At 39.0% G+C, this 22,868-nt stretch overlaps 1 protein-coding gene and 1 long non-coding RNA gene across 6 annotated transcripts in view; one reads left to right on the forward strand and one right to left on the reverse strand.

The window, feature by feature from the left end:
• Window positions 1-4,432, reverse strand: part of SMPD3 (sphingomyelin phosphodiesterase 3) — a 120,759-nt gene extending 116,327 nt beyond the window's left edge. The window contains exon 1 of the mRNA XM_068693475.1: window positions 4,194-4,432. The gene's annotated coding sequence lies outside the window, so the exon portion shown is untranslated. The remainder of the gene's footprint in view (window positions 1-4,193) is intronic.
• Window positions 1-22,868, forward strand: part of LOC137861889 (uncharacterized) — a 137,224-nt gene that overhangs the window by 12,488 nt on the left and 101,868 nt on the right. For all 5 annotated transcript variants that reach the window (XR_011099909.1, XR_011099907.1, XR_011099910.1 and 2 more), the window contains exon 3: window positions 6,188-6,298. This is a non-coding gene — a long non-coding RNA (uncharacterized lncRNA). The remainder of the gene's footprint in view (window positions 1-6,187; window positions 6,299-22,868) is intronic.

Genomic DNA, 22,868 nt, shown 5'->3' on the forward strand with positions numbered 1-22,868 from the left:
TTTACAGGCAAAAAAATAAGCAGACAGGCTGAGGTTAAACTTCTAAGGGGTGGAAGATTCATGGATGGATCTTCTGGTTGTAATATGAGAGATGTCTTGGGTCCAAATCTGTAGAGGACTGTGTAACTATTTCAAACTGAAGCTAATGAGAACTACGGCTGTTTCAAAAGCTTTAAAGATTTCAGTCCTGTATGTTTCATTGGGATGCTTAAGATGGCTGTATTTGCAAACTTTGTCAAGTTGTATTGTTTAAGGAAAACTGGGGGGGAGAGGGGCAAATTTGCTTGAGTAGCAGGAGTTTAAAACAAAAATCTAACTCTTTGATATCAGTATCAAACAAGTCTTAAAATGAAATGGCTTATTCTGTCATCCTTCGGGTTTCTATTTCATGCAGTTCTTATGAATTGATGCTCGTCCAAGCACATCTATGCTAGCTGTAGAATAGCAGGTGAATGGAGAGCATAAACTATGAAGTGCCATTTAACCTGAAGCTCAGTAGGCCAGCAGCCAGAGGGAATGATCGTACAGACAGGAGCAGCAGGCATGCTGCCCAGGCATCCATTCCCAGCGAGGAGATGGGGCTCAGTTCACACGAGTGCTTCCGTTGAGTTCTTCAAATATACTTGCTAAACCTCAGACTTGTAGCACAAGAATCAAGACTGAGAAATTTCTGTCTCCTTCATCTTCACTGAGATTCTCTGTAATCATGAAGCTATCTCTTCCTGCTTAAAGTGACCAGCAAACATCCTCTTATTAAGGTATGGCAGCATTCTGCCTGCTGCTGTGGTGACCATGACAGGATGGCCATCAAAGGGCAGAACTGTCATGACTAAGTCAGGAATTGCTGAAATCTGGTGATTTGGATAAATACAACTGTAACATGCAGGGCTTGTCCTCTAACCCAGCTTCGTTTCTTACTCCCACCCCAAGTACTAGAAAAAAAGTTCAGTAGAACTTAGTGAGTACAACATTTTCTTCCTGACTGCAATTCAGCATGGATACTTGTCTGCAAGCTAATGCCCAAATTTTTTGTGTAATTCAAAATAAAATGGAAATGAGTATTCCCGTGCAAAATCTTGCCAGCATTATGTAGTCACCTTGTACTGTTCCTCTGCACAGTGTCACAGTTCAACTGTAGTCTGTTTTCACAGGTTTTTTACAGTGACTTTGAACTGCAGTACATAAAAGTACATGATTTTAGCAGTCATGCTTGGAGAGCAGATGTAATTTTCTTTACTGTTGAGCGTTGTGGAAAATTTACTACAAATATTTAGAATCCACAGGTAAGTCTTCAAGTTAGGAGCTATACCTTCAAAAATTACTGAGACCATTACTTGCTATTTGAAAGGCATAATCCTGGTGACTTGCTTAAAGCTTGCAGACCCTCTTAAATGAAGCAGTTCAGTGACTTTAATGCACTGTGTGTTTAAATAGCTTTCAAAGAGCAGAGTTGGGGGCGTCATACCAACAATTTAATGCCATTCATGGGGATAAGTACAATTAGTTATAGGTAATGGCAAACGTTGCTAGAATTTGAGCAGAAAACTGGCACTATATGGTACATTTTTTTTCTTTAGGTTCTATAAAGTACATAGACAGTCTCGGCCGCAATCCAGGGAACAAAACAGCATGTTAAAAGATTTTATCGTGATGTAGGGTACTTGGTCTCTCTTTCATGAAAGTATGTCTCTTCACTCCCACATATAATTAGCAGGAAAAAATGTGACTCTGCTTTTCAATGACATGTTGATTTTTAACTTTAGCATTTTTATACCAATTATGCTTATAAGGATTTTGATTTTTAAAAAAGTCTTGCTGCATAGTGGGATCATAGCAGTGGCTCTCAAATACTGTTTTTGCACAAGTCTTCCTGAAAAATAGACTTTTGCTTAAGTGTAATGGAAATATTTCCATGACTTCAGCAGTCTACTATAGAGGATAAACATTTCCATGAAGAGCTTGCAACTTGAGATTTATTGTACTGTGCCGAATTCATGATAACTGGACAGGGAAAGTCACTGTGGATCTATATTAGAAAAATACTACTTTATTGTCCAAGCTGCCATGTAAGCAATTAAAAAATGTTCTAATTGCAATAGCCTTTAGTATAAGTAATGTTGGGGTAACAGAAATGTACTTTTTAAAATATCTTGAAGACTAAGATCATAGATCTTATTAAAGGCATGCTGTACGAGCTTTATTACCACAAAAGAGCTTTGTCTTTGTCCTAACTGACCAGGTACAAATGCCGATGTGGCAGCAAGCAGTCTCGGTTTATGAATTATGGCAATGTAGGGGTGTGGTCAGAGCATGCAGCTTAGCCCCTCTGAGATTTCAGTGGCTCCTCAAGGACTATTGCAGGCAGCAACTGAAATGTCTACAGTGCCATTCTAGTATTAAGCCTCTTTCATTCCTACCCAAAAAGAGAACCTATTTTAAGGTTTGTGTCCTTTAATTTAAAGCAAGCTGCTACAGTGAGGTGTACAGAGTGGGTTAGGCTGTGTGCTATGGTTACCAGCACTGAACAGAGCTAGATCTGTTAACATCAAAATGGTTGACTTGTCACTCCATAGTAATCGTTCATTGTAAGAAAAAATCAATAGCATAGCTTAAGTCACATATAGCTGATCACATGCTCTGAGGCTTCTGTGGCACTGAGACTAAAAGCCAGAAGTAGGGAGGAGCCATGTCAGGAAACATTTTATTTCTGCTGGGGGGAAGCCTGCCTTGTCATAAGCACAAATTGATTTTTTAATTTTACAGTAATGTGCTGTTGTAATTGTTAACTTGAAAGGCTACCTTTAAGGGCCTGATGTTCTGCCCTGTGTATCCAGGATTCTTACTGGGAGGAGAGTTTTTCTGGATATGTGAGGACTGAGAGATAGTACCCAATCTGTTCAAATCTTCTTAGTAAGATAAAGCACAAAAATTGAAACTGCAGCCTAGATAAGATGAATCAAATGCATTATCTCCTGAAAATTAATTACACACCTGGACCTATTAAAATCATTGATTCAAGGAAAAGTAATGAAAAATGAGAAGTGTTAAGTTTCAATCCAGACTGAGAAAATCTTTAACATGGGAACTGATGTCTCATCAACTTGCTTTTAAATGCCTGTCTTACTGAACCCAGCAATTCCTTTCTGGTTTAATACCTGATATGGTAATGTGGGGAGCGGTGGTTACCTTAAACAAAGAAAATCTTGATACAGGGCAGAAGTAAAATGTGCAGAATATGCCAATTAGATTGTATTTGGTTCTCTAAAGGAAGTAGTTTTTTTTACCTTAGTTTGATTCCCTGGTTTCTTGTTGAAATCAGCACAACCTATGCAGGTTCCTGAGATCTCCCAGGTTAAACTTCTTACCATCTACACCTGAGAAGAATGCAGACTGTTCTTTTTCCAGCCTCTCCTTTCCCATGCCACTTAAACACTTTAAGCTGGTCAGTTACCAGCACAAAAAATACAACAACAAATACAACTGCAGCCTACTCTAGAGTAAGACACGCGGTTCCTGGGTAGTTAAGAAATACTCACCACTCCACTGACAAGGGAAGCTACTCCACATAGGCACAGCTGAGAACACTTGCTGCTTGATTGTGCATGTTTAATCTGCTTGCTCCAGTCCTTACTCATCACCCAGCACTAAGAGGAAGCCTGGAGCATCAGGCATAGCAGCACCATGCGTGGCTGTAACCGACTTCATTTAGAATGTAACTTGTCATTTGGCCTTAAATACAGAGGCATTTTTTCCTCCCACTTCTGCCACAGGACCCCTCTCCACGCTGCTGTGTCTCTAACCTTCAGCTGTGCGCCCCGGCTCTGCTGGGGCAGTAGTAATCCATACAGAAATGAGCAAGAAATTAGTGCTGTGCAAAACCCATCTGAGCACCACAGCTAAGGAGGGTATTCAAGGAAACCATTTTGCAGTCTTGCCTATAGCACTACCTGTACGCCAAACCCTGCTGAACCACGAGAACACGATTCCCGGGGCAGCATCACGCCTCCCTTTTCTCCCTGAACAACGAGGCAGAGCTCTTTGCGATCAACCAGCCCTTTCCCTTCCCCACCTCCCGGCAATTAAAATCCCGAAACTCCTTCAGCAGCAGGCGCTCTGCCCCGCTTTGTTCCTCGTGCTCCCCTCGCGGGGCTGGGGCTGGGCGGGGAGGAGGAGGAGGTGGACGGGAGCTTTACCTGCCGCGGAGCCGGGGCCGCCTGCAGCTGCAGCATCCACGGCGGGCGGGTGGGGAGCTCAAAGCCCCGGAGCCATGCGAGCGGCGGGCAGGGAGCGGCGCCGGAGGCTCCGTGCGCCGGGGGCAGGCTCAGGCTCAGCACCGGGCGCTGAACAGCTCCGCCGGGCGCCGCGGGCGGGGCCGAGCCGCGCTCCCCGCCCCTGGGCGCGGGAGGGCCCCGCCGCCGCGCCCCGCCCCGCGGGGGACCGAGCGCCCTTCCCGGTCCTCCCCGCGGCCTGGGGGGGGCGAGGCTCTGCTCCTGCTGCACGCCGGGAGTTGTAGGCGCGGGGCGCGGGGCTGGGTGGTGCTGCCCCCTGGGGACCCGGCCCCGCTGTGGGGAGAGGCGCTGGAGGTCGCTGCCTCCTCCCGCCCCGCTGGGCGCCGTGCTCGGATGATCCCCCCTCGCTGGGGTGTTGTCAGGGGGTGGCTTGCGCCTTTTGCTTGGGGTGGAGGAGTCAACATTTTTAATTAATTTATTTATTTATTAACAAAAGGCTAAGATCCTGCAGTTCTTCCGTAATTTTGTGGGCGTAATTAGAGACAAAGAGATGATACAGTTGTTAAGGTCTTGGAGAAAGTCCTGAAAGGTGTGCCCTGTCCCTGTGCACCCTTCCTCCCTGTCACCGAGATTTAGAAGATAAAACATACATAAAAGCAACTAAATGAAGTCAGGACGCCACCTTCCTAATGAAAAGCAAAGCACTGCAAAAAAATGCTGTAGCCCGATTGCAGCTGCCTTTCAAAAAGGCATCAGACATAAATCACAGAATCACAGAATTTCTAGGTTGGAAGAGACCTCAAGATCATCGAGTCCAACCTCTGACCTAACACTAACAGTCCTCCACTAAACCATATCACTAAGCTCTACATCTAAACGTCTTTTAAAGACCTCCAGGGATGGTGACTCCACCACTTCCCTGGGCAGCCCATTCCAATGTCTAACAACCTTTTCTGTAAAGAAGTTCTTCCTAACATCCAACCTAAAACTCCCCTAGTGCAACTTCAGCCCATTCCCCCTCGTCCTGTCACCAGGCACGTGGGAGAACAGACCAACCCCCACCTCACTACAGCTTCCTTTAAGGTACCTGTAGAGAGCAGTAAGGTCGCCCCTGAGCCTCCTTTTCTCCAGGCTGAACAAGCCCAGCTCCCTCAGCCATTCCTCATAGCACTTGTTCTCCAGACCCCTCACCAGTTTCGTTGCCCTTCTCTGGACTCTTTCAAGCACCTCTATGTCCTTCTTGTTGCAAGGGTAAATCAAAGACATACCAATGTCTCTGCGGGGCTCTTCAGATAATTATGAAGCAGAGTGTCATTATTTACCTTACAAATGAACTGACACAGTATTTCCAAACTAATTCTATGTAGCTCCTTGTCAAAAGAATTGTGTTTTTTTTTTCAGTGTATAAGTAAACTTATGATTTTGGTAACGACCATTAAAGGAAGGTTTCTCAAGAGTTGTTTAATACAAGGAGCTAAATGCTTGCAACTTAATTCAGAAGTTTGAGCACTATGCCATCTCTCCCTGTGAGATACGTGGTATTCAGGATATTGAAAAGCTGTGTGTTTCTGCTCTGCAAGCTTTTTGTTTTCCTTCTGGAATTTCGTATTGTTAGATGGTGAGTGTTAAATGGTGCTTTAGCTTTCTCTTTGTAGAGAGGAACTTAGATTCTATGTTAGGATCCTATGCATGGCCCTGGTGTTGCTGCTTTGGAACCCCAGTGCCCAGGAGATGTTTTCTAGCAATTGCACTGCAAGCTAGCAAGTAACATTACAGGGAAACCTGGACAACCAAATTAAACTAAGCAGAATATTTTATTTACATGATGTTAGCAAATCTTTCATTTGGATCATCCTTATCCCTGCATGGTTTATCTATACTAATGATGCAGAAGAAGTAAGGCTTACTGTTACTTTTTCAATAGGTTGATATTGCAATGGTTTCTCTTCCTCTTTCAGATGTTTTTTGGATAGTTCTTAAATGTCAGCGTAACAGGCTTCCTTGATAGCAGCTGGATCATGCAGCCACACTCTACTGAGCAAGCTCACTTCTGCAGCTCTCCTGAAAAGGTGAGAAAATGACACAGATTCTGATATTACATACTGCGTAGTGATTTTTGGTTTTATCCACTATTGGATTTGTGTTGATTCAAAAGGTTCCTGCTCTGATTCTACATTATATGCCACCAGCATACTAACTTGATCACAGTGTAAGTGAAGTCTGTGGAATACATACAGCTGTCTTATAGTTATTCTAATCCTGGCTACATGACAACCATCAAATCACTTCCTAAAGTACCTTCCCCAGAGTATTTCACAGCTTACTTAAGTCAGAATTCTGTATTCTTAGTGCCATACCTGAACTTTTCATCATTATACAGTTTGAGCAAACTACAGTAGAGAAGCTTACAATAGTATTTACTACATTCGAATTTTTATTTGACTGAAATTGTAGGTGTAGGAAGACTACATGTTTATGAGACTACAAGGCAAATGCTGTTCTCTGAATAATGACTCAGAGTTATTAAAAATGAGTTCTGGGTATAGTCAAAAACAAATAATGAAAAACAGAATTTCTTCCTTTTGTCATTTCCTACACGTTCAAGTAACAATAGAATGTACATCCTCAAAATTGGAACTTTGGTGTGGTAGTGTGGGGTAGAGGGATTCTACATCTGAAATAGCAGGGAACTTGAAATGATAGAGAGCCTAGCTGAGGTAAATGGTGTAGTTGAGAAAAGCTTTCAGGAGTATATATAGCTGTGGGGTATCCCAAATTACAAAACCAGAAATTAGCACAGGGTTTGCTTGTGTGGAAGAGTCACAACTCCCTTCTCTTTGCATTTTGTCCTCACCCCATAATCACGATGAGGCCAAGTTCTTTTTTTAGCTGAAAGCACACCAGTAGCCATTTTCTGCTTTGGAAAAAAAAATGAGACGCAACCAAAATATAGTCAAAATACTTGTGAATAATCTAAATATGATAATTCAAACTCACAGATTATTATTAACACACATTATCATTCAATTAAAGGACTTAGTGAGAACAACAGTTCTTTATAAAATGCAGATAACAATAATTCATGTCCCAGATCTCACATCTTTCTTACTCTCATTTTTTATTTCATACACCTAGTCCTTATTCTAACTTTTTGGGCACTGAAATGGAAGAAGAATAAGCATCACTTTGCTCCCAAATTCACATAAAAATTCTTGAGCACTACTTTTGAAGCTGGAATTAGCTCTGCCTATATTAAGTAAGTTTATTAGAGTTCCAAATAGTTTTGGACAGAAGTAAAAGTAGAATGACTTTATCATATCAAGTATGAAAAGTTCTTTAAGGTCTTGCATAGGCAATCTTCAACCATTTGAGTACAGCTGAATAACTGGATTCATGGATCCTGCTTTCTGCTAACAGCAGCTGTAGTGTGCTGTTGTCAGCAGCAACCAGCCTGCTTACCCTGCAGACAGAGACTCCCATTTTCCTGCACAAGTAAAATGAATTCAGGGAAAGCCAGATAGGAGAACAAATTTCTTTCCAATTTCAGTGGCATCCCTGCATTTATCTCAGCAGAAGGACTGGAAGAAGAAATCTTAGGAAAGAAAGGAAGAAAAAGATTACTAATTTTATTTTCTAAGGATACCTCAATGTATTACTTGTTTTCAGTTTGTTGTATGTCCAAATTCTTATTGATGGGCTTAGCAAACATTTAATCAGACATTACTGAAGGATCACTGATCGTTCTATCTAAGGGTTTACCCAGCTATGCTTCCAAAGGTTTTCTCTTACTATGTTAAAGAACAGCAGATGTCATGATTCCTCCTCACTACCTCCATTTTCTCATCCTCATTAAATTATAACCATGTAGCATCAATGCTTCCTTTGCCTTGCAAAGAAATAGACTAAAAATTAAAATAGAGGAAGAAGTTCTGTTTCATTGATACTGGAATAGAAAAGCAGAGCTTGTGCCAAATGGTGTAGCTAAAATACATGACGCAGCCAGGTACAGTTAAGTCTTGTATAATTGAAAGGATATATGAAATAAATATAAAGTATTTAAGTATTCAAAAATGCAATAAACTCTCTAATAAGTGCTTCTTAGAGGCAGCCTTGATCTGCCCTTAAATAGTCACTATCTAAATACATTTTTGAAACTATTTTTAGACCTTCTAGTTCACATAGAGTACTGAAAATTGCTTTGAGATGTCCTGCATAACTTTTTCATGATTCTTCATTTGAAGGTAAATGATTTATCACTAAGAGATTCCACGGCATGGTACTCTGTATGTCATTGTAACAGTCTGTTTATAACTGTTCAAGGATAGATATTAAATGCACAGAAAAAGTAGGCTGAACTGAGAAAGCAGGTCATTTTAGAATATCTAGAGATGTGTTTTTTTTATGGGGGACTGTTAACAAATGAGCAAAAAAATGTGCAAAATAGTTGTAGGTGTGGGAGATTTCACAACTATTATAGGGGTTGTGTTAGACAATGCTTAGAGGTGTTAATTAGACGGTCCACCCTTTTCTGGTAATCCTCAAAGCTACAGGGAATCCAGGAAGATGATCAGGTTGGCGCTTCACAGAAAGAGACTTCAGCTGTTGTGTTACCAGAAATAAAACAGAGCATGATGTGTTACCTCTAATTGTGCCATATTGTTGGAAAGCAGGCAGGTAAGGGAATTCAAGAAAACAGAAAATGGAAGAAGCAGGGAAAGCAGTGTATACTGAAGACTAAGGCCCTGGAGTAGGTATTGGAATTATTGCCTGTGGGTTCTGTCATCGCTATAGAGATTTTTTTACTAATAGTATGATTTAAACGTATCCTTTCATATATTAGTAACTAGTACCCACAGTGGGAAACTAACGTCCCTGTTTATCTTTATGCCATGGCTTCTGATACCCTTATTGTGGAGCCTTGCATGAAGAATGCAAAACTCAAGTCAGAAATATTTTTGATAGTCAAGAAAAGCCTGTGCCTTGTTCATGATATAGGAGCTGTCCTGTGTGTAAATAAAAAAAAATTGATTACGCTAACCGTCCTGCTGGTGGTAAGGAAGGATAGGATGACTCATAATGACTAAACAATATTTGCAATTATTAGGAGGTAAAAGTTGATCAAGTGAATAAAGTGGGGTTACTTTTTCCATTCATAGCGTTGCACTGATAAACGAGTATTTTACTGTCAAAGTCCAAAATAGTAAATCTACGTAGTCTTCTGTTCCATGTTTAGTTTAACTTTAGTGGAGCGACATCTCAGTCTGAAAGGCAAGCAAATATGACCCTATAATTAAGCTTAGTTAAAAAAAAAGTGCCAATTAAATGCCAAATTAGTAAGAATAAAAAATTTATTTTAATATAGTTTAAGTATGCAGTCAAAATAATGCTAGTAAACCTTGATTATTTCAATATAACTTAAATTTGAATGGCAACAGAATAGCAGTTGTCATCAAGAACTGAAAGCTTGTAGTTTACGAAGGCACTATTGTAGCCTTGTTACACTGATTCCAAATCACTTACTGGATTGTACAACCTGAAGGCAAATAACTGTAGATTAAGACATGAAGACATCTAGAGCTTAACAGTTAGTATTCTTATTTAGTGTTCCTGTTACATGAAGTTAGCTTGAGGCTACCTATAATTTATGGGGAGATTTTTATTTTTTTTTCTGTCTATGGATGAGAATTATTTTTCTTTGGCAGGAAAGAAAAAAGAAATAGTTATCTGAGACCATTTTTGACATTTTGCTGCTCAGCAAACTGTCCGATGAACAGTTACAGTTGAATCTGTCTACAGTGTTTTTAAGCAGTGTAGTTATCCAGGCTAGTAGATTATGCTTCGGATTTCTGAAAGAATGGATGTTCTTTTTCATGTCCAATTGGCCAGGATAATTGTAGCATCCAAGGGAGCAACAGAAGAGGTAGATAGCTTTTAGCTCTGTTCTGATAATCAGAAACAGCAGGCATCTCATGGCCTTTTCCTGTGAACAGCTTTAATGAATTGTAATAGGTACTACAAACCTGGTTTCACTGGCTAAATAAAAATGGCTTAAGTCAAAACCTTTTTACATACAAATTGTTTGACTAAGTTCTATGCATAAGTGAATATTTCTTCTATTAATATTTTTTTAGGATGAGATGAATTAAGTTATTTGCATAAAGGTGGCAAGAATATTTATTGGAGACAGCTAGAGAACAACTATAGGAATAAATGCTACCATGACCTTTTTATCATTTTCAGGTCTTTTGCCCTCCTATTCTGAACTGCATACACTCATCTGTATTCCTTCTTGTTCACTGTCCATTTTTGGGATACAGACAGGTTCTTCATTTTTGGATTTAAATAACAGTTCAGGCCTTCCTCTTTATTAAACAAATAAAAAGCAGAATCAGCACATGCCTGGTACCACAAACAGTTGCTTACAGCTCAGTTACAAAACCTAGGGATTTTTCTACTTCTGAATGTTTATTAGTTTAGGATGGTTCTTTAAATTGCCTACCTGTTCTAGCATTTTGGGCTCAACATTTAATCGGGCTAATATTGGCCGGCTCCTTCAGCACCCATGGGTGCATTCTTATCGGGGCCAATGGATTTGTGGATATCAAGTTTGCTTAGCTGATCTCTGACCTGATCTTCTTTGACCAAGGGAAAGCCGTCCTTTATCTGGACTTCCTCTCTTGTCTTCAGCATCTGAGATTCCTGAGGGCTGATCTTAGCAGTAAATACATGTAATAAATGGCTAAGTCCCAAATAGGGTTACAATCAAAGTTTACAATTTATTAAATGAATAGAGGTAAGCAAACAGCGCTGGGTGCACCGGGAGTCTCTGCTCCACCAAGACGCACACAAGTTACATCAGGTGGCTGGTTTTTATGCTCCTAGGCTCCTACATACTCATTATTACTTCTAGAAAAGGCAGAGTTATTGTAATTAGTTTCCGGAATCCAAACCCTCCTACTGGTGCATGCGTATCAGTCTCTGGTGGTCCTTTGGGGGTCTCTCGAGCTGAAGGCTCGTAGTCTTCCTCCCAGGCTTTTTTTCTTGTCTTTCTCCTTTGTCCATCTTGGCTGGATGTCAGAGACTTGTACAGTGTCCCCTGCAAGCTTTGTCTTTTAGTCATCCTTCAGCTTTCCCCTTCTCCTTAATCTCTTGGCCAGATATCAGAGACTTGCATAGTGTCCCATGCAATAGTCATAATAGTTAGCAGTTATACTGAAACCTCTTTGTTCTCTTATCCCTTATTGACACAAATTGCTGGACTATTCCTTTGCAAGATACAAGAACTATATACATTAACAACTCTGTTTTTCTTAGACTTGTGGTTATACAAGGGTATGTAAGACAGAAGGTCACATTCATCATACCATGCGGCCATGGCATTGTTCCATACTGAGACGAATCAGATGAACACATTTCACATACAGAAGCAAAAAAGGCATTCAGGAACTCTGCCTTCTCCATATCCTTTGTCACCAGGGCACCCACCCCATTCAGCAGTGGGTCAATATTTTCCCCAGTCTTCCCTTTTCTACTGATGTATTTGAAGAAACCCTTCTTCCCAGATCTAATTCCTTCCCAGATCTAATTCCAGTTGGGCCTTGGCCTTCCTTGTTGCATCCCTGCATACTCTGACAGTGTCCCTAAATTCCTTCCAAGTGACCCGTCCCTTTTTCCACATGCTGTAAACTTCCTTCTGTCTGAGCTTCTCCAGGAGCTCCCTTGTTCATCCGTGCAGGTCTCCTGCCCCCTTTGCTTGCCTTCTTGCTCATAGGGATACACTGATCTTGAGCTTGGAGGAAGTGATACTTGCATACTGACCAGCTGTTTTGGACCCCTCTTCCTTCTAGGGCCCGAACTCAGGGAATTCTTCCGAGTAAATCCCTGAAGAAGACAAAGTCTGCTCTCCTGAAGTCCAGGGTCACAATCCTACTTTCTGCCCTGCTTCTTCCTTGCAGGATCCTCAACTCCACCATATCATGGCCACTGCAGCCAAGGCTGCCCCCTACTCTCACATCTCCAACTAGTCCTCCCTCATTCATTGATAAAAGATCCAGTTAAAATATGTTAGTACTTGGTCCAGTTTAAAATACTTCTCTGGGTAAGCATTTAAATGACGAGTGTTCATTTTGAGGTGATTTTTCTTAGGTGGTTCAGCAAAATCTCCATTAAAAACCTTCATGAAAGTTACTCAGTTCCAAGAAGTTAGTGAGAAAGCATGGCTGAATTAAAAATTTCCTTTTTTATTCAAGTCTGCCCAGATCTTTTATTTAAGATGATATCATAGAGAGGAAATATTTAAATTGTATCATAGTTTGATACGATTAATGTCCTGTAACATGAGTAACCGGATGGGAAGCTTTTCAAAGTTATACTGGGTGAATGACCAATTTCAGAAAGGTTTTTTCATGGTGTGGATATCTGAACAGTATGAAAGACATATGACTTCTAAAAGACTTTTGCTCAGAAAACTGAAGAATACTGAGATAGAGTTTGTGACTCGTCATCAAAACCATTTGAAAGACGTGTCCCTTCCCTGTCATCTGATTGTGGAATAACTTTTACCTCCCTTCATATATACCCAAAATTTCTGTGGTGGTTTACCTTTTTCTTTGTGTTTGGAGCTGTGTAGCAGATAGTGTTGTGCAGCAGGGCTGCTTTCAAGAGAAAGAGAAAAGGAGAGCAGACAGGCAGGCGAAGCAGAGAAACAGTCCTATGTTTGTTGCACAGTGCTGTCCATGCTGGACAGACGTAAGTTATGTTATAGAACACAGGAGGGAAAACCATTATTTAAACAGGTAAGAATAAATAAGGCAAAATGCCTAGAATGCAAAAACACTTTGAGGGGCAGAATAAAATCTAGGCAATGACTGTGTCCGAAGAGACTTGGCTGTCAGAGAACAGAATGGGAGCATAGTAGGGAAATACTGCATAAAAAAGAGATCCAAAGAGAATGTTTAAAGATTTTCAGGCAACTTGTAAATGTACCAAGGAGAATTTTTAATCTGCTAGTAGCCTTAAGGGGGGCAAATATTTAATATGGATGAACTGAACTAATCCATAGAATAACAGGAAAATAATTATCACTAAAATTTAATTTATCCATCAGATACCAACAATGCTCTAGTTGCGTATGAAGACCAAAATCATAGAATCACTTAAGTTGGAAAAGGCCTCTGAGATCATCTAGTCCAAACTTTTTACATCTGAAAACTGTTTTTATTTGGATGGATGCCTAAACCAGTTGTGTTTGTGTACCTAAAATGGACTTAGAGCTAAATTTCCAGTTGTAATTTCAAGATTTTGGATGCTTTAATTGTTGGGGGTGCCTCATGTCTTAGAGCAACTTTTTTGGGGGGTGGGGCTGATTTTTTGCTAAAGGATCAGCCTTTTTTAAGGGGTCAGGCTGGATCACTTCCAGAATAACTCTAAGCTTGACTTGAACGCAAACTGGAAAATATTGGCTGGACTCCACAGTTAATATTTCACAGAGGTCAAGTTAAATTGATTGATTCATTGATGCTTGTCATGTCATCAAAGAACAGCGCTAGTTAAAATGTGCAACATCTTGTATATCTGAATTTCATGTTTCTGGTTCTTGCTGTTCCTAGTAAGAATGTGTGTTCCTCCTATCAAGTGCCATCTTTTATTGGAATTCCACTTGCTAAAGCAACCAGATAATTTTTTTTTTACCACTTGGACAAAATGACTCATCCTTCTTCTGGGAGCAAAACATATTTAATAGTAATAAGAACTGATTATCCAAACTTGCCCTATCTGTTGTGACAAGCACTTCATAAAACTTGATAAAAATAGTAAATTTTGTTGCTTCTTTTCCAAGTTGAAGTGTGCTAATAAGTTTCAGCCAGTCAAACTTGTCCAGTCAAACAAAGCTTCTGAAGATTAGAACATCATCCTTCAGCAGGAAGTCAGTAAGCTAAATAAGGGTTGCTGGGAATGTTTGTATTGCTTTCTCCATACCATGACCACCAAAAAAAAAAAAGTATTTAATTTCTGGCTGACTATTACCAATGTCTGAGTCTTGATCTTCTAGGAAGATTATTGATTGTGTATGGTAGTAGCTTCCACATTAGCTCTAGTAGGAAATTTAATGATCAGTAAGTAAATACTGACAGCATAAAAACTGCAGTCTTCCATTATTCATTTGAATTGGATATTATTTATTTATTTATTTATTTATTTTTAGGAGAAAACTTCATTGTTATGGGTAGAGCAAAAGAGCTTCTGTTTTTTATTTAATGTTTGTTTATTTTGGAGTACAAGGCCACTTACTGTATTACTACTTAACAGAAGAATATTAAAATACCATTCTTTTTGTAAACTGTTTGGGAAATGAAAACGTAGTATTTGCCACTCTTATAGCCCTTCAAAAGTACTAAATATGTGCAGACTGTAACTAGTTAAATCTTAGTAGGGAATAAAATAATTTTACTTAGCATCTTTGAAAAAACAGACCATTAATTGAGGTACCCAAGTATAGATCACTCTACCTACTTCTGGAAATCCAGGTTGGGAGGTTTCAGAATGCTTTGTAAGTCAAGCTAGTTTAAGATTGAATTATTGCCATAAATATTTTGCATACAAGTTCCTAGTCAAAATGTAACTTTAAAATTTTAACTTTAGATCCTCAAATTAATTTTGAATAACGGATTATTTAAAGAAAAAATGATGTGATCATGACAGAGTAGGAAAAGGATCAAATTAATTTAAAAGCATTCATTAAATATTAGTCCATACTGAAGCCATATGCTGCCTATCTGGTAAAAATAAATAAATAAGTTGCTGTAATAAAAAAAAGTTAGCGAAAACTTTAAAAAGATTTGTGAAACAGACTTAATTATCTGCTCAGACATAACCCTTTAAGGTAGTACTAGAGACATGAGATGTAATTAAAACTGTAATTAAGTGATAAAAAAGTGATAAAAAGAAAGTGATAAAAACTAGACCAAAGTCTATAATGTATACTAAATAAGTAAAGAGGGAGGAAGTAAAAAAAGAAAAAAAAAATATGTCTGTGTGTGTTTACAGGCCAAGTGTCTGTTTAAGCATTCCAGTGTTATTGATTACTAGTATGTGGAATATTGAGAGCATAAAGTTAATGAAAGACCATATGTCGGTAACTGTGACTTGTATTTTACAAGTAATGGATCTCCTATGTAGTGGGAAAAATATTTAGTGCCTAAAAAAATGATCTCACTGTACCCTCCCCTAAAGAGTATGGCATGAAAAGCCGTGAATTTAGCTTCAGCACTTGATTGACTCATTCTAGCTGAAAACAGAGCTGGATGCTCAGAGTTAATTTATGCTGAAGTCTGACTGCTTCCCAAGTAAAATTATTCAGAAGTGGAGATTTCATTACTTCGCTGTTTTCTCCACAGACTGCTGCTGATTAGCCGCAGCTTTAAAATTTTCCTTCTGTGTCTGATGAAGCTATTTTTGCTTCTTCAAAGTAAAACCTGCTGTGATGGAGTGGCAAAGTCGCTGATGATATAAATGGCACACTGGTCAGCTCTTACCTTGATCAGCTTTAAATAAACATTTGTTTCAAATGGTGAAACAATTAATGTAAACATAACAAATTCAGTTCTGGAAGGAGCCAGTGCCTATGTACTGACTCCAGGTGGTTTATACCAGCGTTGAAGATGAGCAGGATCATCCCCTATAATCAGCAAGGTTTTCAGATGAACCTTCCTTCCACCAGACATTGGTGGAAGATCCTCTAACAGTAAGAGAAGGGACAACTTATCAGTGAGGGGAGCAAAACAAAAACCAAGAGCTCAGAGCTGGGCAGGAACCGCTGCAAACAGGATTTTACTATGCTGAGACCCGTTTCTTAGGAAGAGTGATAAAGCTGGGGGAATGCTTCTGACATGCTCGTTTAGCCAATGTGCAGTCTTCAGACATTCTGAGTGAGGAATACTGCAAAGGCAGCTTTATAAAAGAACTGAAGAATTATGCTCTGTGCTATATACTGTAAAGCTATAAAGCACTGAAAGTTTCCATAAGTTTGAGAGTTGTTGTGTGTCTTTTTATTTTTAGAAAAAGTATAACACTTGATCAATCACAGGAAGTTCGGGCCCTCTGTAATCAAACGGGCTTTGTATGCTTACGACGCTCTTAACTCCTTAGATCTTCAGAAGTTAGCCATCTCTCTTCTAAGCAGATAATTTAAAAACTTACTTCAGTTCCTCGTTTGGTTGTGAACAGTTCCAAATTTTCATGCAAGGGGAAAGAAAAAAAAAAAAAGTAGCCAGAATTAGAACCATGAGTTAAAAGTACTTTAAACACTGTGGTGCTAGTGACTTCAGCAGTAGATGTTAGTACTGTTTAATGACTCTTACTTTATAATAATGATCATTGCACTTTAATAAGGAGTTTCAACCCGAACAACGCTTCTCCATCAGCAAAAGGATGTTGAACATGAATGTTTTTTTTGCTTCTATGTAATATATAAACTGCATTATTTTTGGAGCAGAGCCCTTAAATTCTTTCAGTAACTGCTAAATGATGGCATTGATTCTGTAGAAAATTCTAGCTAGTGCTGTGTCCACTGGGAACTTTACCAGTTTCCCAGTTGATCTGTGTTTCAGATGGCCATGCCATCTGAGTAGCCATGCCATTTTGGGGAAAGATCTATTTGTGTTTGTTTTTAAATCTATTTAAAAAAAAAAAAAAAAAAAAAAAGGTAATTTCTTTATATATTTCTTTTTTTTTTTTTTTCCCATGTACAATACTTTTGTCATCCTTATAGCTGTCTAGTTAGCACCTTGTTATTACTGCTGTGTTGGAAGTAAAAGCCATAGTTCTTTTTCTTTCTGTAAGAGATGCTTGATGTCTGTATTGCAGATGAATTGTGTAAAGGGTGCGGAGTCTATTTTCTTTTTTTTCTCTGCCCTTTCGTTTAAATTTGTGTCATTAATACATTCCAAGAAGTGATTTGGATTTATAAACGAAAGGAAGCTTCCAGATTACCTCAGTAAATTTGGATTCTGGACTAGTCAAACAAGCATTTTCACAGGGAAGGCTTGCTACTTCTATTAAGAGTGACATGAATGTTGTGACCCATTGCTTGGCACAGTTTCATTTTCCTCGCTCCGTCCTACATGCAGTCAGCTCTGGACAGAAATGTTTGGCTGTATTAATCTTGGTTTAAGTGGGAAAAGCTGAAGGTAGTCTTTTAAAACATAGGATTTTGCTTTTTTCCTGCTTCCTGCTGAACTGTTCAGTGTATAGTCCAACAAATTGCACTCTAGTCCTTCCTAGCAATCACTTACTCACTAAAGCAGAACAGTTTCATCTCACTTATTTCATGGCATATGACTAACTACTTCCCAGTGAAAGTTGCGTTGTTAGCTTGATATGTAGTTCCATACTAAAGGCAAATGCACTGCTAAAAATACAAATCTTATCCGTAGCAAAGGAAGGTGTCATGAAAAGGTCTCAATGAAAAGTCAAATAAACATATGTAAAATCATAACAGGGAGACTCTTAATTTATTGATCATACCAATGCAATGAAAACTGAATTGAAACATCGGCTTGTCATACTGCTTAAAATAATAGTCTGTGTTCAGAATCCTCTATCAAAATAGTATGATTTCATTTTACAAGGCGACCGAAGGGAACCAAAGCTTTGCATATTTAGTGAAAATACCATTGAGTTCTCAAAATTAGGAATATAACAACTTCTAACTGAAAAATGCGTTAGGTATTCTCTATATCTCAAGACACAGCTATATAAGTTTAAGTTGCTGGGTTTAAACTTCTTTTTTATAGAGGACTTTTACAAACAAGTCCTTGTAAAGTCAAGGATGGTTCATTAATGTGATTAGTATTATTCATTTATAAATGTATTCTTACACTGAATTATATATACCAGCAATAGAGCCTTCATTTTTCTGCTTCATAGGATGAACGTATACCTTAGCTTTCTCTGTACTGTATTTATAGCGCGTCATATACCTACATTGCTAATCTTTTCTCTTACTCAGTGACTTTTTCCCTTCTTTCATTCAGTTTTATCTGTAGTCATAAAAGGTAATCTATATTTAATATGTCTGTATCCAGCCAGGGGATTAAAAATCTAAAAATATTTTTACTCCAGCACGTGCCTGCAGGCTTGTATTTCATTGCATTCTCTGTCAGAACAGAGAAGAATGTGGTCAGGAGGAAATTGGCTAGTCTTTTGATCAGACAGTATATTACCTGAATCATTTTAAGAGCTGATGGGAGAGATTTTCTATTCCTCACACCAAATTTGCTTTGCTGACTGAGGCAGCCTACATTAAAATGTTGTTAATAAATAATACCCTGTCTCTCCAAACCATCTTTAATAGCAGCACTTATGTCCTAAGGGAGAGTGGCTTGGAAGTATTCCATATTAGTGTTGAAAATTTTCTATTGAGTGTACTGTGAGCCCTCGAAGTTTACTTATAGAATGGAAAAGAGGAGTATATAGATTATTTTATCCCACATTGAACTGTATGTTGGGAATTTAATAATGATTACTGAGTTTCTGTACTCAGGGCTGGTGACGCCCCACCTCGAGTACTATGTGCTGTTAAGGGCTGCCCAGTACAAGAGAGGTGGAGATACAGGAGAGTCCAGCAAAAGGCTTCAAAGATGGTTACAGGGCTGGAGCATCTCTTCCTGTGAGGAAGGGCTCCTGTGAAAACTGGGACTGTCCAGCGTAGAAGGCTCAAGGGGATCTCATCAGTTGGTGTAAGTACATAAAGGGAAGGTGTAAAGATGGAGCCAGGCTCCCTTCACTGGTGTCAAGTAACAGGAGGAAGAGGGCACAGACAGAAGCATGGGAGGCTTCCTCTGAAAATTAGGAAACAGTAGCTTGTTTGTTTGTTTGTTTTTTACTGTGATGGTGACTGAGCACCGGCACAGGTTGGCCAGGGAAGCAGTGGAATCTCCATGCATGAAGACACTCAAATCTTGTCTGGATGTGGTCCTGGGCGGCCTGCTCTCTGTCACCCTGCTTGAGCAGGGGGTTGGACCAGATGCCTCCAGAAACCTTTTCCAACCTCAAACGTTCTGTGATTCTGTAAGAGAAAGGTTTCTCTCTGCACTCTGTTAGGATTGTTGCAGGTAATGGTGCATGCTCTTTTAAGCTGACAGCCTGTCATCCTCAGTACATCAGGCATCCTTATTTCATTATCTGGTGAGACTTCTTTACATTGTCTGTACTGCACCATGTCTCATTGAGCTTTATGATGCAGAGAGAACAGAAGTTTGGCATAGGAAGTGTACAAAAGTACCTGATGCAGCAACACAGTAATCCCGATCAGTTCTTGTGTACAATTATAGAAAAATTTTTCTTGTCAAAAAAAATTACTCAAGACTAAAAATCTGATTATCTATGTCTCCTACAACAAATGTGTGCTGAGTGTTTTTCAGATTCTGCCTTTAGTGATACCCAAATTTGATTTTTAATACCACATAGGGTATTTATTAGTAGAACTCTGAATATATTGACCATAATTTTGGGGTAGCTGTGGACAAATATGAAATTGTTTGACCTTGTTTAGAGATGTAAAATATCTTTGTGCAGTTACATTTGTGGTGTGGAAAAATGTACATCGGCATGTTGAACTGCAGGCTGATCATATAAACAGGTGTACTTGTGGTCTTAATCTGTTTGTACCAACTTAATGGAAAAAGATCTTATCCAAATGCTCTGCGTTTAGCTTTCCATTTGAAGCTCTATTACATTCCTGGTTCTGTTTTACTTACGTACAATAGTTTTTAATGTTTATTCACTAAGCTATTGATGACTAAAAATGTAGCAGAAAAGCTTGAAATAAAGAATAATTATTTTTGGTGGATCTTATTTAAATCTGTAACTTTATAGATTACTGCTTTTTTTGTTTTTGTGGATTTTTTTATTTTTATTTTTAGAAATTCATTGCATATAAAATACAGAAGAACTGCTCAGAAGAACTAGATTGATTTAAACAATAAAACTTGAAACAGCCTGGCTGTTCTGTATTTTATCTTGATGAGTGAAGTGTATGGTTATCTCCCTATCCTTCATACTCCCCCCTGCAACCCCCCAAATCCTTGGATATTTTTGCAGATGTTGCATTTTTATTTATTTCAGGAGCCCATGAAAATCGATCACTCTGGTCATAAGTGCAATTTTCCAGATCAATTTCCAGGTATTGGCAGATTAATGTAGTAACTGTACCGAAGTCACAGGCAATTGCTCATGGTTGCTCTTGCATGCTTAGTGATAAAGTATAAATGTGCTGGTAACCAAAGCTCATCTATTGCTAACATTGGTAGGAGGATGAGTGAAAAAAGAAAACAGCTTGAAATTAAGGTGGCAGAGATCTAAGGGACAGGGCTGTACCATATAGCAGGTCCTAAATAAAAGGCTGGCAGTTTTTCTGCACAGCTGGATGAATTTGATGCATGTGGGGCTCTTTCTGTTCATGGTTGTGATTCACTACCCTGCAAAGAATAGTGAAATTCAGTGAAAGCACAAAAGCTGTCAAGAAAACTAGCAGCTATCAAGAAAAGGCACATGGAAGAAATCAAACTTTTTTACATGCAAGATTTTTGTCTGGTTTTCTGGATTTCACAGAGAACTGACTTTGCTGATAATCATCTGCATTGCTGTGTGAAGGGCTTACTCACGAGTCCTAAGAAGGTTCAAGAAGGAATTCAAGTTGTCACTGTTCATAAAGTAATCTGTATGTAAATACCATAAATTTGTTGAATAGTTGTTTGACTTAACAAGAGTGATTTAGTTACTTCTAATTCTATCCCAGTCAGGACCTTAAATCATTACTCTGTGCTGTTATGAACATAAAAGATAGAGCATAACAATTCTCCCTACCTGTTAGACATGTTCCATGTAGCAGAAGGGAGCCAGTAACATATGTCTGGATAATCTCTCAAGTTACTTGATTAACCCTGTTAGAGACCAAGACCCTCTCGCCTTCTTTCTCTGGAATTAAGACATGAAGCCTAATGTAAGCAGTTCAGAAATGAGCTACAAAAGTATTTTTTAGGGACTCTTTTCCAAGTGCCTTGTCTTTGAGTTCATTCAGCCTTACATGATTGAAAAAAAAATATATATTCATCAAAAAATACCTTTAATTATATAGATTACTTGGGTTTTGGTGTTTGTTTGTTTTTTTTTTACATTTCAGTTCTGTTGCTTTGGGGAGAAAGGTTGCTTTTCCTGCTGTTCTTGTATTGTTAGTTGTAAAATATGCATGCTTGGTTACAACTGTAGTGAAGCAGAGTCCTAAGGAAACATGAGGGAAACTCACTACTAAGTGTTTGGAATGTAAAAAGAAAAATAATACCATTTTTGATACCTATTGCTGTCCAAATTCTTATTGTACTACTGTGCTTCATATCACTGTACATTGTCTGTTCTTACCAAGCTTTCATATGTGTATTTACCACTCTATGCATGCTGATTAAGTTCAGCTTAGGAAACAGTATGCTGTGTCACACTACAGAATTATTACAGAAGGTGAAGTACTTAAGAGCTACCCATAACAAAATATAATGGGTGTCAAGCTGACTGCTGAAATATGTCTAAATTGCTCTTTTCTTGTTATGGTCCATTTACTTGAGCTATGCTTGCTCAAAGCATACATGTAAAAATAAAACAAGCCAACACCACTTCACTGATCATATTTTGTTTCTGTTCCAAGTCACAGCTCAGCGTTGGGCCCGAGCAAAAGAGCCAGGTTGTGGGCAAATGTGCCAAGGTCAGAAGAACAGGGATCGTAGTCAGAGCACTTTCCAGCTTCATACAGCAACCCAAGTTTGCACAGAACTCTGTTTTCTTTCCACTGGGTTCTTTTCAAATGGGTGGGTATTAGAACCTTGTTTTTCCTCTCACATAGTTGTTATATATACTTGCGGGGAAGTAAGTTATTACCAAATATAGCTTAGAGGGCTGCAGCAGAATCTTTCCAGCCTGGCTGTCCGCCTGGAAAAGGTTCAGAAAATATAGGGCTGTCACTTTTGCCTGAGATTTACTAGGAAGCTGTATGCATATACACACTGTGGAGTGTACATGAAGTAAGCCTAATGTTTCCCCAAAACAGGTTGTATTGTGTGTCAGATGTATCGTTACAGTTATAATTATGATTGCTGTATTTCTGAACATGCGTATACTCATTTGTGGTACATCAAACATGCTTCAGAATGTACATCTATAACAAACATATCTGGAATTATTGGACATATGGTGACCTGTTTGCTGTTGTGTGCATAGTTGATGTGACCTAAATACAAAATAAGTAGGGTACGTATGTACAGAGTGAGGAATCCCGAAGGAGCTGGGAAAACCTCACTGGTTGGAAGCATGCAGGGATATGCTACATAAAACTTTATGACTAAGAAAACATGTATTAGCACTCCTAGGATCTTAGGAGAAGTGATTAGTGGAAGAACTGCATTAACACAGTGACTGCTGTATATTATCTGTCCAGCAACGTCTAATGTCATTATTGGTATTCACAAATTATACCACCATCAACATTTTGTCTGTTATAATTTGCTGTGTTCACAGATGGGACCTCTAAGCAGACATTTCCAAGTATAATTCTAGCCCTAATTCAGTTTTCAGAATGCCTTGCATAAATGT

The sequence above is a fragment of the Anas acuta genome, chromosome 10 (assembly GCF_963932015.1).
Source record: "Anas acuta chromosome 10, bAnaAcu1.1, whole genome shotgun sequence".
Lineage (NCBI taxonomy): Eukaryota > Metazoa > Chordata > Aves > Anseriformes > Anatidae > Anas > Anas acuta.